This window comes from Fragaria vesca, linkage group LG4 (genome assembly GCF_000184155.1).
Source record: "Fragaria vesca subsp. vesca linkage group LG4, FraVesHawaii_1.0, whole genome shotgun sequence".
Taxonomy (NCBI): Eukaryota; Viridiplantae; Streptophyta; class Magnoliopsida; order Rosales; family Rosaceae; genus Fragaria; species Fragaria vesca.
Window position 1 is genome coordinate 14,040,782 of NC_020494.1, and position 14,566 is coordinate 14,055,347.

The following is a 14,566-nucleotide window of genomic DNA, read 5'->3' on the forward strand; positions in this document are numbered from 1 at the left end:
AGAGAGAGAGAGAGATATGTGAGTCATGTGACTCCAACGTCCCACACTCCCACCATATCTTAAGTGATTACGATCATGCCTCCCATGGTCATGGCTATAGAAGTACTAGGTATGGCGCGCAAGAGGATACCACGTATGGGAGGAGGACTAGAGGTCCAAATGATGATCAAGATGTTGCTTCAGTTGCGCTAAGTTTTGATTCTATCAATTTAGGTAGTGGTACTGGAACCTCAAATGAATCTTAAGAAGGCAACAATCAATATGGATATAATGTTTATGGCTATAATCAATGCGCGAAAGTTAGTGATCAGTCATCAAGTTGGATTCATCCTTACTATCCTTAACAGTATGTAGATGAAGTTGTTGAACTTTGATTCATCCTTACAACCTAGATTCTTATTCTGGATGTAGACGAAGTTGATATTTGTAATATTTATATACATCTAATAAATTAAATATTTCAGAAAAAAAAATTCTTCCCAAAATACCGATATTTTTTCCCGGGTTTCCCCGATATATCTTCGATATATCCGAAATCTCCCTTTTTCAAAGGACCGATATATATACCGATACCGATATTTTAATCATTGGGCGTGACAGCTGCCTTTAAGCCATAACTATTAATGAAACCAGAGAATACAAGGGGAGGATGACATAATGCGTAAATTCCGAATTATAACAAATCATGTATTCTACCCCACACCAATTAACAAAGAAAAATGAACCAAACAGTACCTCACCTTTCAAAGAAGCTAATTTTTGATATCTCACCTTTCAAAAACTTCAAATTGTATCTTATGTTCTCGCCCCGACCTAAGAACGGTACCTAGAACTGTTAGCTTCATTTCTTTTGAAAGTAATCATCATATATATAATCGAAAGCTAGAATGACGAGAGTACAATGACCACACAATAGTGCCATTACATTAGACATTTAACTAACTTATTTGTGAGCTTAGCAGAGGATAAAACTAGGTACAAAAAAGATACTAAAGAAGACATAAGACCAGAGCCAAGGCTCTCAATTGCGGTACTCCAAGCCTTATGCATCCATCTAGTTGCAGTCAACTCGCACAATCTGCCAAGCACTCAATATTGTGACTTAAGCCACAGTCACGTTGAAATTATGCCTAACAAGCCAATTTCAAAATCTAACTTTTTGTGGACTTGAGGCTAGACCCAGGCCCAAACCCTAGAATTTTGCATTGTTGCACGCCAACACTCACCGATCGCGTAGACGGCGACCAAATCAACTCAGGCACCAGCATCCATGACCACATTGACATCATCATTAGATCCTGAAGACGTCCAACGCCCATGGCTTTAAACTTCGATTTAGGTCTACTGACCTGAGACCCAGCCCCAAACCAAAAGGGGAGAAACCGATTCTTGACAACAACCATTTTTCCCGGCTGCCAAACTTTTTCCACCGGAACAACAATTTCTGGCATACTAAACATCCCATTTTGAAGACTAATGACAAACATATTTTGAAGGCTATTTTTGTCTATTCCCATTTTGATTATTTTTTTCTAAACGTTGTTTTTTTATTCACTAACAAAATGTTCTTTTTGTAATCTGAAACTAAAGCTGCATTGAATTTCCAATAAGACGCTTCAATCTGAAACACTTTCTCAAAGAAGACGACATGTCGGCCAAGCCTCCACCGGCGAAGAAGGTCAAGTTTCCGAAAGGGCAGAAGGTGAAGCCAGAAGAAGAACAAGCCAGAGTCGGTGGCGGAGGCAATGCGATTGGTTAGACGCCGTTGACTGATCCTAGCCTGGCTGCGAAAGAGAGGGTGAAGCGCCTTAGTAGCAAGAGCTCTGAGCTTTGCAATGATGAGGTTAATTTCCGAGAATCAAACTATGAGAACTTCGTCAAGTAGTTCGAGCTGTTTAACTTGGAGAATGAGAGGGAAGAAAGCTATTGATGAGGATGGGAATTTTGTGGAGAAGAATCGAGTCAAGAATGCCTGGCTTGATAGCCTGAAAAAGGCTGTTGATCCAGAAACGACAAGAAAAATTCGTTGAGAAAAATGGGGATGGTGGTGAAGGTGATCATGAAGCTGGTCAGTATTTGAGTTCTGATGAGATTGGGAAAGATTAAGAGGTGGATTGCGGATATGCTGGAGACGAAAGAGACTGTTTTGCAGGCTCTAGCTAAGTTGAAGGGGAACAAGAAGGAGAAGACGACAACGGAAACGAAGACGGTGTTTGATAAGTTGACTGAGGATATGGTGTTGATAATGAAGAATGGGGAGAACAATGTGTATGATGAGGAGGAGGTTTTTGAGAGGGAGGTGCAGGGGTATGAGAGTTTGGCTAAGGCTAGAATGGGCGAAGGCAAGTCGATACTGGAGGAGCTTAAGAGTGATACTGAGGCTTTGATTTCGATTGCGCCAATTGGTGTTGCTAGGGGACCAAAATGGCTACTCCTTGTATTGAAATGGAATCTATGTCAGCTGGAAATGAAGAGTTTACAGATCACAGAGAGAGTAATCAAAAAGAAAAGAACCAAATTTTTAGGATCTAAGATCAAGTTTACCCGTTAAGTCATCGTTGGGGGATGACCTAGGTCATAAGGTCATAAGTGTGACCTGGGTCACTCTAGATCACTGTAGTTGGACAACTTCCACATGTTTGTATTTTTTCTGGGTCACCACGTGGTATTTATGATTAATAATGATTTTTGTTGTAAATAAATAATAATTTGATGAAGGATAAAGTGTAGAGACAAACATATCTAGCAAGTAAGAGAATAGAGAATCATCATCTTATTCATTGATAGGAGCCCTTTACAAAATACCAATATGGTAATGATAAGGAATACATAATCCTATTCCAACTACATATCTTGATGGCATAAGGCCAAGGCACACATATGGAATATCATAGAATACTCCCCCTTTTGCTGGGCGCCGGTATGCCGGTGGTGCTGATATGTCACCTCGTTAAAAACCTCGTCAACTAACAAAAACCCTGCGGGAGAAAAACTAAACCTTGATCGAAGGAGAAAAAGAGTGCGACACAACCTTCACATTTGATAATGACATGTATGTATGTGCTAGACTCCCCCCCTGAAGTTCGCATCTCCCCTTGATCTTTACATCAATCATAGGGCTCTTCCTGATTTTTACTAATCACGAAAATTTCAATAACTTAGCATGTCAATGCTTTTTAACATGTCTTCAAATGTGGCATTGGGTAATAATTAACTAGATCATATCATATTGTCCTCAAACATGATCTTTTACACTTAGATCTTGAGGAGAAGACCGCTTGTGAACTCAAAACATAAGTTCGTGCAGGAAATCAGATTTCCGCGCAGCATGACCTTCAGTTACTAGAACAGACGTAACTTCCTCTAGGAAATACGTATGAATGAACCATAAACGTTTTTGGAAACTAGACTCATATAGCTTTCCAACTGTATATTATACACATTCTGGTTCGTCAGGAGCTATTCACAAAGTCCAGTCGAATTGACTGTTTTGCCAAAATCAGATTCTCGAACAGATTTGTCATACTTTACGAAAACGGCCATAACTCACTCAATATGATAGGTATGATCAAATGGTTGATGTCCCTGGAAATTAGACACATATACCTTTCCAATGATACCAATTTCACCATTTTCTAGTGAGTGATATTTCTTGTAGGTCTCGTGGAATTTGACCTATGAAATTTGGCAGATTATGATTTTGCTTTTGATGTGTCTTTCTTATGTAGGGATAGAATAAGTTTCAACCTTTCATTCCATTAAGTATTAAAAAAGGAGTTACTGCCATTACAATGGCGTTGTGTGGGATGGTGTTGCGTGGGTGCATAGCTACACTTTGTTTTATAACTTTTCAGAGCGAATGAGATGTCAACTCTTTTGTATTGTGTTAAGTACATTGATGCGTCTTATTGTACTTAGATGAGAACTCCATCTCTTAACACATATTTGTCATCTTGCTTTAGACAAAACAACGGATCTCTCTTTAGAGTAAAGACTTTGACTAATCATGGGGTATATGTAGGCCTCACTAGTTATAGAGCGCCTAAGCCGATTGATGGAAAATCATCATCAATACAGTCATCGAGTGCCTTATCGAGACCGTGTCTTCCCAAGATCTTTTTCATTCTAACTTCGGATGTTGATACATATTGGCATCTCTTGATCCATCAAGAGTCCATGTAAATCTGGAATAAACACGCAAAGACATAATTCACTATATTCCTTCCAAATCAAGTAGTTACTTAGTGTGCATTTCAACCTCTCTTGCAAATGCACGCTCATGTGGTCTGGAGCCACTTGATTTAGGTGAATGAAGTTCGTTTAAGACCTTCATGTATATCTCTGATTCCGTAGAGATGTTATTATGACCACATTCATAGGCTGCATGTTCAGTTATTCGGAAACTACCAAATTGACAAAGTAGCGGAGTGCAATGACATCCATCACGAGAGCATATCTCATCGTAGTCGATCCCAGTGCGTGTTAGTGAGAGACCTTGCGCCATAAGGTGAGTCTAAACTCTTGTTCTCACTACGCTATCTAATAAAGGCATAGTTGATAGAGTTTAGCTTGCGATGTCGGCATCACCTGCCCAAGGACCTATATCTTTGTTAATGCTGGATCACATCTTTCCATTAGGCCAATCAACTAAGTTGATATCCATCAACAAAGGGTGGTTCGATAGCAGACTCATTATCCCACGTCCTCATGTACACTAGTGTAATACTTGTAAAGATCTCTATATGGATTGGATTTGACATTGAGGCGTTCCCCAACGATAATCACAATTCAGACTTCATGAGACTGATTTGAGTATCACTGATCAATGGATCAGGTTGTGCCAAGCTCGCTTTCTTCCTAGTGCGAGAAAGTATCAAACCTAAGGGCCTCCCTCTTTTTGGGGAGCCACACGGCCTTATGACACCAATTTTGCCACCATATGGCGTCACCCTATCACCATCTATGGTGATGGCATCAAGACCAACTTCTTTTGGTCGCGCCATGTCCTTTTGATAGGACATCAATCTTTGCAGACATGTTTGCAGCATGTGATCTCGTCACTTTAACACTTTAAGCATTTGGGATCAAGATGAGATTTAGTGGGGACAAACCACGACAATTCACATCGTTCCACTTGAACACTTGTGTTCTTATCTCCCCCTAACGGAGGGAGTGTTGTCTCATCAAAGTGACCATCCACAATATAGCGGTGAAAGAGATTGCCTGACAAGTTTTCTACATATGTGGATTATAGGTGGAGGTTCATATCCAACCTAAACTTATTCATCTCAAATGACCCATCATTGTGCGCAGTGGCATTGCGATTTGACTCCTAGAAATAACATCTAGTAGAGCTCAAGGATTGGAGATCCGTTTCAATCTTGTTTGAGCTCAAGGATTGCAATTTCGTGTCAATCATCTTACACAGTCACGAGCTGTAGTACAACAATATTCAATGATGGTGGATTGTAGATGAATAGTAAAGCTGCATGCAAATATTGCATAGCCCCAAGACCCAATAGAAAGATTGGTGCGCATCAATAATGTTCGAGCGACAAGCTAAAGTTGCTTGGTCGTAGCCTCGGAGAGTCCGTATTACGTGTGAACATGGGGTACATGACACTTCAACTTATATCCCGATAAACTTCTTTAAAGAATGGGTAGTGAGCCTGTAAAAGTATAAGCAGCATAAGAAGTAGATAATAGTATAACACGTGACGTGTTTATGACAAGACCCACCCCGAATTTCACCCTGAAACCCGAGGTAAATCCTGCGGGGTCCACTTTCAAGGAAAAATTTACCGAAAATTCGACATAATTTACCTTGAAAATGGACAACCCTTACCTAAAAAATCCAACTTACACTTATATAAACAAACAAACCAGCCTCAACACCTGGAGCCTTCATGCTCCCCAAGTTCAACATATCTCCCAAAAATACAACAAACCATAATCAACTAATAACTATCTCAAATGTTTATCAGAGCATATCTATAATGAAAGAAAAACAATGAATAAAGAATAAGCGGAAGCAGCCTCTGATTATGCCTCGATTCCATGTACGCTCGACCTTACTTAGACTTAGCCTGCAAACTGGGCATTTAAAACCAAATGGCCCAGGGGAAAGTAATTTAAAAAAGTTAGAATGAGTGGACGAAAAATAATCAAGTAACTGATCACAACATAACTAACCAAACTTAATTACTTTCTCATTTTTCAATAATCAAGAAATCCGTTGCATGCAAGTGTTGATAAAGCTTTCTTAAAAAAAAAAAATCCCAAGAGAACGGACTAGCCCCGTTAGTCAAATTAATGACAAAGATAAATAATAACTTTCGTAAAAGAAAGTACCAAAATAACGGACTAGCCCTGTTAGTCAAAAACAATATTAAAGGTACATAAAGACCTTTGTAAAATGAAATATCAAAAAGATAGACTAGCCCCGCTAGTCAAGACAATAAATATTAAATAAGAAGCAGCTATAGCCATACAAGTGAGCCTCCCAGGCTCGGGTGCCTCCTAGGAAAAAGTACTCCCATACTCCCTACACCTTCACGTTATGATAACAGAGAGGGTGCAGAGCTTACGTGATGTCGTCGACTACATCACATCATCCGAAAGCGGAAAGGGCTTGAGTAACCCCACTTAAAACGTGGAAGCCACATCGCCTCGAAAGGCGGAACAACATGCTAGCATTAGTAATATATTATCCGACAAGTATGGCATAAATAAAGAAAAAAAATCCATGTGAGTTTTCCCGAAACTCATAACTAAAACATAAGTACGATTCCCAACCGTACTCGAAGAATTCAAAGAGCAAAGAAATTAATTAAATTCAACGACGTGTCCCACACGTAAAATGCTCAAAGAAATAATTAACTTAAATAATTATCATCTTTCGAAAACCAGGAAATATGCAAATCTGGTATAATCTCAAATCTGGAAATTATAAAGAATTTTAAAACTCAAATACCAAATCTTTAACCCAAACTCAAATCCATAAGTTCATTATTGAAACCAATATGTCAATCTCAAATAAATTCCATAACCAATATGCCAATCTCAAATAAATTCCATCAATCATGGCAAAGATTAATCAATGCATCAAAATCAAATAAATTCAAAGACCATTTCATAAGCCGAAATTACAATTTAAGCTTGGAAAAATATAATGGGAAACTTATAAAATCATGAATGCATATTAATTAAAAACCAAAATGTCCACTCATAGTGCTAGGCTATGCCTACCGACGATCCGAGGCTTTCTCCAAACGATTCTCCTCACGTCCTGAATAATAAACAGGGAAAATTTTAAGAACGGTACACGAAAAATCGATGACTCCTAAAATATATACATCAAGTTTCTAAAATATCAAAACGGTACATGAATTTTGAAATCTAACTACATTTTCATACATCTGTTACTGCAACCGTTAAAAAGCTTTGTTTTCCGTCATATTTTGAGGGTTGAATTGGTCACACCCTGACTTCCCTCCAATCCACTATTCACACAGATCTACTTCACAGTTTCCCGCCAAATGTAGCTTTCTTAATTGCAACCAACACTCCAACAATATGGGTTTCTTCTCTTCTCTTAAGAAAAAGTAAAAAAATCACAACTGTATTCATGTTAGCTATACTTTGTCTGCAACAGTTGGTAAACAAATACAAAAAAAAAAAAAACAATGATCTAGAAAACAAATGAAACTGAAAATATTGCAATAACCGAAACTTGTAAGTAATTGAAAAACAATCATATGGGAATCAACATGGTTCCATTCAAATTGGCATTCAACATTGTTCAAGTTCATAAGTTCTATCTATTACACAAAAGAGGGAAAAAAAAAACATGGCATTTACAAAAGATTGCCAGCGTAAGAGCATCTTTAGCAATGCTAGCCATTTAAATTAAATTTTAGTCAAATTAGCTAAAATGTCATTTTGGCTAGCCACTTTAGAAATGTGGCTGCATCAATGCTTTTTATTTTAGCTAGTATTACATCAACATTATTCTTTAAATAAAAATTAAATAGTTTAAATATATTTATATATCACATAAAATATCTTACAAGGAATGCATTAAATTATAGCTAGCCTCATCTGAGTCATCTCGCTAGCTAAATATAGATAGTTAAAAGTTATAATAGCTCAAGTTTGGTTAGTCTGTTGGAGCTCCTAAAACATCCAAAAACGCTAAACACGTTCTCTAAAATAGCTAAGGAGTTAAAGTAGAGAGTCTGTTAAAGATGCTCTAACAGATTAGATAATATGCCAAATTATACTAGTTTCATTCCAAACAACATCTAATAAATATCAGCACCCCTTCAAGTCTTCCACAACCTCCTATGCACTTGCTTCTTTCTCAAATCAACATATGACTGCCACTTGTAGCTATTTCAGCATTTTTTTTGTTGATTTGCTTGGCTTCATCCTCCCAGCAAGCTTCTTGTATCTCTTTTTCTTGAAGTTGTCGGTGATGCAGATGCTTCCTACATGGCACAAGTATAAGAATTACACTAACAGTAAGATGACCATATAATATTTACCAAGTGAAATCAGTTTTATACCATAATGGAGACAATAATAATGTAAACCACCTGAGTTGGATTACCTCATTGCTTTTTTGAGATTAAATACAATTTTCATTGTTAGCTGAGACGTTGTTATCGTCATTGTTCAAGTTTGGAATATATAATGCTTGAGGGGGCTGCTGTGGCTCAGTTGGAGGTTGATCATGAGGTGTATTTATTGAATATTCTCAAAGCTAAGACAGGTTGAAGCTGCGTTCAACTTTGTTTGACTACCTCTAATCCCATTTGGACTTGGAATTAGGAATACAAATACCTTTAGGTTTGGACTTGAGATAGTCCCCTTCGAGCTAATACAATTTTACCCTGGAGTTATTTTGGACTGGCAAAGCTCTTTAACAGTTGCAGTAACAGATGTATAAAAGTCTAGTTAGATTTCAAAGTTCATGTACCGTTTTGATATTTTAGAAACTTGATGTTTGTATTTTAGGAGTCATTGATTCTTCGTGTACCGTTCTTAAAATTTTCCCTAATAAATAATATTAAGTCTCTGGACTAGGATAATACTTTAATAAAAATTTCCGAAATAAAAGGAAGCCTATAATCTCATCTCCCTTTCCCAACTTCTCCACTCTTACTCTATTAAGGCTCACAATTCACCATACACACCGATAGCCATAAATTAACCTTTTTAAAGTTTAACTCCTGCTAAACCAACTGTCGGAATTCTATTCGAATAATCGCCAAAATCCTTAACCATTGAAAAATCCCAAACCTTATCAAAACTCCTCCAAAAATTCTAAATTTTACTTCATTAAACTCCTCTCATTAAAACCATCTCAAAAACATGAAAAACTACCCCTAAAGGGGTGGCACCGCTGCCAGCTCCGTCGGCAGCCGTACTCCGGCGATGTCCAATGCTTCCCAAATTTTAATACAACAATCCATAGCTAGCACTTAGTCTAATTATAAGCCTAACTAGGGTAATCAAATCAAAACACCCAAAAATCCCCAATTCAAACCTAGACCGAAAATCCTCCTACACACTTTGAATTGGTTAATTACCTTCTAGGGGATTGTTACACAAGACGAGCTCTTCCTAATGGGACCTAAATCACCGACGATGGCGGCCGGAGATGTGAATTCCGGCGACGGACTCCCACTGCACAGTCGGAGGTTCCGAGCGCTCTTCCTCCCTCACAGCGACGTTATGGTAGCTCTCACCAGTCCAGGGAGAAGGCTGGGTCGACGACCGATCGTTTGGGACCGGTGCGGCGGTCTATGGTGGCCGGACACTGGCGGACGGAGCTGAGGAATCCGGCGGGTCGGGGAGAGTTCGGGAGAGAGAGAGAGAGAAATGAGGTGGGCTTTTCCCTCCTATTGACCTGGTCCACAGATTAATACCCCAAATTAAAACCCAAAAACAATTTTACCTCTTACTAAATAATGCTTACCCTTTTTTTATCTGATAACTTTTTCATGCTAACTCCGATTTTAACGTTTAGCATGTCTACGAATTCGTATTAACATCCTTTACGACCTCCTTCAAGAAATTTTCCCAAAATAATTTTCTTACTAAAAGTCAACTCTAGGGTCCTTAAGTAGTAAACGGTTACTCAACACAGTAAAAGACCAAAATAATACCAAAGTAAATAACTGTAAATAACTTAGGAACCGGGGTGTGACAATTTATGATCAAAATCAAGTCCTTTTGGTCTTTCCAAGGTCGTAAACTCCATGGCTAGTTAGCGAAAACTCCTTGACATGAACATAAACTAACTCAGAGGACCGTGAGGATTCGATTACGATGATTATGCGGTTTTATTAGTCTTCAACGTCTTTCAAAGACGACAATTGGTTAATAGCGTAGGGGGATCCAAAATAAAAAGCTTTTGGTAACTCCAAGTCAGCATGACCAGACATGTCTGTAGAGGGTTAGTAGTGCGAGGCACACTTAAACCACTATCTGCTCAATTTCGGACAATTCTAAGATATCACACTGAGCTTGGGTGAGCCTAGTTGAATAATTGATGATGAAAAATCTGTTATAGGGTAGAAGACTTAACCAGAAATATGTGGGCGATCCTCTTTGAGGATGCGGTGTCATGCGTCACCTTCAAAGGAAATGACCAAAAGCGGCACAATATGCCATGTTTCTAAGAATGATGTAAGTGTACATCTTGATAGTAAATCAATACGAACCATAAGAGGAGAATAGTTTCACTTTGAAAAATTCTCAAGGCATTCATTATTGCTAATGTGAGTACATCGAGGTCTCGAATAAACGAAAGACGTCAATACGACGTCTTATTACATATAGCTTGGAAATAAAATCAATGTTTCATGACATCGAAGTCAGAGGTAGCTAGAGCTGGATCTGACTCTTTGAAATTCGTGATCATGAGGATAACGTTATTGTCCTCATATTGATTTTCCGTACCGTTTTGTATGCATTCACGATTTGAGGATGAGCTAAACTATCTTGAACCAGTGATCCGGAGATCCACACGGTTGCATTGTCCTAAGCGGGCATAAGTAGTTTTGACAGATTAGTGTCTAGATCGGAAGTGTCGCCATTAGGGCTAGCGGCACCTCCGCTTCTTTTCAAGACATCGACACGGCGTTTTTTGTCGTTGCCGTGACCCATATTGTTTTCCCCACATTAGGCGTTAATCCCATATGCGCAGGCTAATACGTTTATCTCATTAGCGTTTATGCAATTCTCGTTTGCAACATAATGATCAAAATCACGTCTCGTTGGTAATTCCAAACAAACTTGGAGGGCCTAGAGAACTTGATGATGATCAAATCTGCTGATGATGATCAAATCTGCTAAAGATTATGGATCATGATGGCACAAAATTTTACCGATAATGTGTAGTCATAAAAAGGTGGTAAACAATCCACGTGACTAATAACAAGTTGAGTTAGATAGACGTTTCAAGAAACGCTCCATAAGTGCATTCTAAAGTACTTTGTGGTCATTACTTTTTTCACAGATTGTCGTTGAAGGCTTTTGTCGATGTGGCGTTTCAAAACTTTGAGCGCATGAGATGTGAAATCTCGACATCTAGGGTTGTTAGCCTGGGGGTCAAAACATGTGGTTTAATCATTTCCAAGGAAAGGTTCCACAAATACCTAGCGAAGATTCGTCTTAGGCATCAAGTACGTCAAAACTCAAATGAGTAGAATGTTTTGAGACTCGATAGAGGTCACAAACGATGTTTTTAATGGTTTGTGTTTCTACCTCTTCCGAGAACACAGGACGGGAGGTTGAATCCTTGGTTCCGAATCCTGTAACTGCACAAGTAACAACACATCAGGAGTCGGGGCTGGGATGACCCAGTCTTCGACTCTCCGATGCTTAAGTCAGCGTTCGATTGCTACTTGTATAGTACGGGAATGTATAGTACGGGAGTATGGGAGGAATAATGGAACTTACCTTTTCTGGGAGTTCGTGCCTGTTTTATAGGCTTGTATTGGGGGTTTTGTGATTAGTCCCCGATATGGGACTGTTCTGTGGTACTGTTCAGTCTCTTCCTTTTCAGAGGTGTTTAGCTATTGCAGAGTGGGTTCGGCATGCATGTTGCTGTTATGCTCCCACTCTTTGGACATCCGTGGCAGGTTTGTCGGTGATGGCTTGGCCGGAATGGCTTCTGGCGAGTGGGTAATGATCTTGCATTCTCGGCATGGCCAAGTTTTTTGGCTATGTATTAACAGTTTGTCATTCAGATTGATCACACACAATCTGGAAAAGCCGTGAATTGATCAAACACAATTCAGAAAAAAGCTTTGGATTGATCAAACACAATCCGGAGAATGGTCGGGGTTGATCACACACAACCCGGATAAGGAAACAAGAGTGATCAAACACACTCTTGAAACGCGAATAAAATTCCGAGATTTTGGTACCTGCACGCACAAAATCTCAAGCATGGAATGAAGATGGAGAAGGGAGGAAAGAATTTTATCCTCCCCGAGTTATTAAATTTGGAAAAGTTTAGGGTTTCAAAACATACATTTCGAAACTTCAAATGCTTGAAGAAGTCGAAAATTATATTTGGAGGAAACTAAGAATCGTTGGCGGGTGGTGGCCAAGGGATTGGCAGTCGGTGATGTCGGACGGCGGCCGGGAAAACAGGCGGCGGCGGTCAATTATAGGAGCCGAAAAACATTTTTTTAAGGTTTCAGAAAACAAATGGTGGGCTATTGGCTCTTGGGTTAGAACAAAATGCATGATGACGTGATGAAGAATAAAGTGTAGAGACAAAGATATCTAGTAAGTGAATAGAGAATCATCATCTTATTCATTTATAAGAGCTCTTTATATAGAGAATTACAAAGTACTAATATGGTAATGATAAAGTATACATAGTCTTATTCCAACTACATATCCTGATGACATAAGGCCAAGACACACATATGGAATATCCTAGAACATAATTCTTTTTATTGTACATAAGAGTTCATATTTATGTGAATATAACATAATAAATAAGGGTTTATATTAATTAAATTAAATAATAAGTGAATTTAAGTTGTGTAAATATGTATATTTTTTTTGAAACTAGGGTATCCGGATCTTTGACCCGACTAATACCTAGGCTTTCCTCCTGACCCATAACATTTGGGAAACTGGAAACTCTAGCAATTGCTAGGTGGGTGTCATGGGAGAGGGTCGAACCCCAGACTTCTTGGGAGCAAACCAAGTGTCTGACTGCTAGACCAACAACTCTTTGGTCGGTAGAATGTGAGACACCGTTTTGAAGTTTTTGAAATGTGAGATATCAAAAATTAGTTTCTCTGAAAGTTAAGGCAATGTTTGGTCAATTTTTCTCAATTAGCAAAGAGTGCATCATTGGCTATTCCATTTACTTTTTAATTTTAGCGACATACCGGAAAAATAATGTTTACACGAAGCCATCTAATTTTAATAAGAACAACTTTTCTGCTATATTGCCACTAGAACCAAATTTTGGTGACACTTGGTCTCATCTTGTCGCTAGGAGGTAACGACCATTTGACAACGCAAGGAACTCGTTGCCGTCCTAGGCTAGACACGGCACCCAAGATGCTTAAACTGGGACAACGCTCACTTCTTATTGAAAGCAGTAAATAGATTGTACCTAAAACGAAAAAACAACTGAAATTAAATAACATAGGTGCCCAAGAAAAGCCCAGGTCTTGAATCAAGACCAAATATAAGTCCAATAATGAGAGAAGACCACACTAGTCCCAAAAGCACTCCAGGACCATCGTGAGACCGCCCACAACCTGCCACTGTCGTAGTCCATACCTCCTCACCGTCATAGCACCATCACTGAACCCAAAACAAGTGCGTGCGCTAGGTTGACAAACACAATTTCCTGAAGCCAGATTGAGAAGATCAATGGACCTTGTATGTAATCAACCACTTCACCAACAATAGAGAGATCTCCTTGCCTACAATTAATCCAGACCCGATCACACTCTGATTGAATTGATCTCCAACTCCCCATCTTTTCTCCTACAGTCTGGCCATCGCCATGTCGTCGAGTACCCGTGATGGTAAATCGACCGATTCAACCTTTCAAATCCGTCCTCTTCCATCGGTCCTACCACCATAGATCCCAAAGGGAACCCTTGCCCAAAACACACAATCTCCCTTTCCCATCATTGTCACAGATTTCAGACCCAAACAAGAGACCACCAGAACAGCCAATAAAGGCTTGGCAAAGCACGTCCCGTCCTGATAGGAGCATAAAATGTGACATTCTTAATGTGTTATTACCTCAATTTGTACTTTGATTATCTCTTATTGTCGTAGAATAGAGTCATAATGTAGAGTCGAAAGTTTTTGGTGGAGTTATGTGTAAAACGTGTTAAACATAGAGGAATGATGTAGAAAATTGTCAAAAGCTGATTTGTGGAGCCTTAGAGATGTTTTTTATGATTCTGTAAAGCTTTTACATTGTCACAAATTGATTTAACTTCTCTGATATTTAGGTGACATGTAGAAGAGTGCTGAGAGGAGTGTTCCTGATGGACCTAGGGAAGCA

At 39.0% G+C, this 14,566-nt stretch overlaps 1 pseudogene; it reads left to right on the forward strand.

Moving 5' to 3' along the window:
- Nucleotides 1-1,648: 1,648 nt before the first annotated feature.
- On the forward strand, nt 1,649-2,551 carry LOC101301581 (annotated as a pseudogene).
- Nucleotides 2,552-14,566: the final 12,015 nt, after the last annotated feature.